The sequence below is a fragment of the Orbicella faveolata genome, unplaced genomic scaffold (genome assembly GCF_042242905.1).
Source record: "Orbicella faveolata isolate gen_17 unplaced genomic scaffold, um_ofav_v1 contig_25, whole genome shotgun sequence".
NCBI lineage: Eukaryota > Metazoa > Cnidaria > Anthozoa > Scleractinia > Merulinidae > Orbicella > Orbicella faveolata.
In genome coordinates, this window is record NW_028301553.1 from 17,929,526 (window position 1) to 17,932,500 (window position 2,975).

Here is a 2,975-nt window from a genome sequence, read left to right on the forward strand (position 1 = left end):
ATACATGGCTATACATAGCAACACACGGCTATACATGGCTACACATGGCTATACATGGCTATATATGTCTAAACACGGCTATACATGGCTATACATGGCTATACATAACTATACACGGCTATACATAGTTATACAGGGCTATACATGGCTTTACATGGCTATACAGGACTATACATGGCTATACACCGCTATACATGTCTATACACGGCTATACATGGCTATACACCGCAAAACATGGCCATACATGTCTATACATGGCTATACATGGCTATACATGGCTACACACCGCTATACATGTCTATACACGGCTATACATGGCTATACACCGCTATATATGGCTATACACGGCTATACATGGTTATACGCGGCTATACGCGGCTATACGCGGCTATACATAGCTATACATGGCCATACATGGCCATACATGGGTATACACGGCTATACATGGCTATACACGGCTACACATGTCTTAGCCTGCGAACGCAGACGTATTTCCGGCTGTCACTTGGTTCCGCCTAAAAAAAACGTCTGAGAACCCGACCCAGGAAACGATTTCTGTGACGTAATGACTTTTGTTTCTCCTTGGCCAATCAGATTCCATGATAGAATGAAACTCGAGTGCTGCTCCCAGCGAATACCTCGCGCAGTAGCTCTAGGGTTGTTTGAGCTAAACTGTGATTGGCTTAGAATTCCCAGGTCACAGAAATCGTTTTCTGGCTAGGGTTCGCAGACGTTATTTTTCGGCCGAACCAAGTGACAGCAGGAAATACGTCTGCGTTCGAACGTTATACATGTCTATACACGGCTATATATGGCTATACACGGCTATATATCGCTATAAATGGCTATACATGGCTATACACGGCTATACATGGCAATACATGGCTGCACACGGCTATACACGGCTATACAGGGCTATACATGGCTATACACGGCTATACAGGGCTATACATGTCTATACACGGCTATACATGGCTATACACGGCTATACATGGCTATACATGGCAACACACGGCTATACATGGCTATACATGGCTATAAATGGCTATAAATGGCTATACATGGCAATACATGGCTACACACGGCTATACATGGCTATACATGGCAACACACGGCTATACATGGCTATACATGGCAACACACGGCTATAAATGGCTATATATGGCTATACACGGCTATACATGGCTATACATGTCTATACACGGCTATACATCGCTATACATGGTTATACACGGCTATACATAACTATACACGGTTATACACGGCTATACATGGCTATCCACGGTTATACATGGCTATACATGGCTATACACGGCTATACATGGCTATACAGGGCTATACAGGGCTATACATGTCTATACACGGCTATACATCGCTATAAATGGCTACACACGGCTATACATGGCTATACGCGGCTATACATGGCTACACATGGCTATACATGGCTATACATGGCCATACATGGCCATACACGGCCATACACGGTTATACATTGCTATACATGGCTATACATGACTATACATAGCTATACATGGTTATACATGGCTATACATGGATGTAAATGGCTATTCACGGCTATACACAGCTATATATGTCTATACACGGCTATACACGGCTATACATGGCTATACGCGGCTATACATGGCTACACATGGCTATACATGGCCATACATGGCCATACATGGCCATACATGGCCATACACGGCTATACATCGCTACACATGGCTATAAATGGCAATACATGGCTATACATAGCAATACATGGCTATACATGGCTATACATGGCTGTACAGAGCAATACATGGCTATAGGCACCTATACATGACTATACATGGCTATACAAGGCTATACATGGCTATACACGGCTATACACGGCTTTATTGTACAAATAGCGAGAGTTTAGGCAATAAACCTTGCAAATAGAATTCTATATGTGCTATATTTCCACATGAGAAAAAAGTGATACGTCCAATCAGCTTCGCGTATAGCGTTCTTCCCATGTGAAAATATAACCAATCACCGTTCAGATTGAATCACTTAGCCAATCAGAGTTAAGTAGTCAAATGGCTTCCGAAAAACGCGGTCTTGAAATCAGCGCTCGCTTGAAGTTTGTGTTTCGAGAACATGACTTCGCAGTGCTTCAGCCAGAAAATTTTACTTGAGGGCCAAAGTGGCCCCTGAAGATCTTTTTTAGGAGCCAATTTTTTAGGAATGGGGCCAATAAACTGAAAGCTACAGAAGGAAAAAATGCATCAGGGTACCAAGGAAAATAAAGCAGTTTATTAGGATCTATGATAAAATTTAATAGGAAGTGCTTTTTGAAAGGTTTCTACTCAATAAAGTTCCTTTTGAATCAGATACTAGTATGAAGGATCCATGCATTAAGGTGGTATGGTACCCTCAATATAGACCAAACAGTTTGTTTAAATATGGTGAAGAAAGATCAATTGTGTGCTATTGCACTCAAGAAGAGAAATGAAATTTCTAGAGTTTTACTCAAAATGGTTGCTATGGAAACCAACCACAGCCTTTTGAAGAGTGTTTTATAGTATTGACGCCAACACTTCCTGCTCTTTTACAAAACAAGAATTGACTGTCAAATAAGCACATCATGTAAGTTTCTGTTTTGTTCTGTGATATGAACCTAAGTTTTGACAGTTAACTCTTATTTTCAGTGCTTTTTACAGCTTTATTTGGAAATAACCTTATTTTTTACCACACCCTGTGGACAAATCATCTCATGTCACGTGACAGACCTTAAAATGTTACGATTTTTTTGGTTTATATCATCATGACACTATTGGTCTTTGTTGAGCCCAAGTTTCAGAAATTCTACTTAAAAACCTTGCAAAGTAGAAATGTTGGTGTGAAGTCAGTCGGCACAAAAGTAAACTTTTGAGAAAAATGCACTTTAAGTTTCTTACACGAAGTATTACGCATTTAACGAGCCACAAATAGTGGGGGGGGGGTGCAGA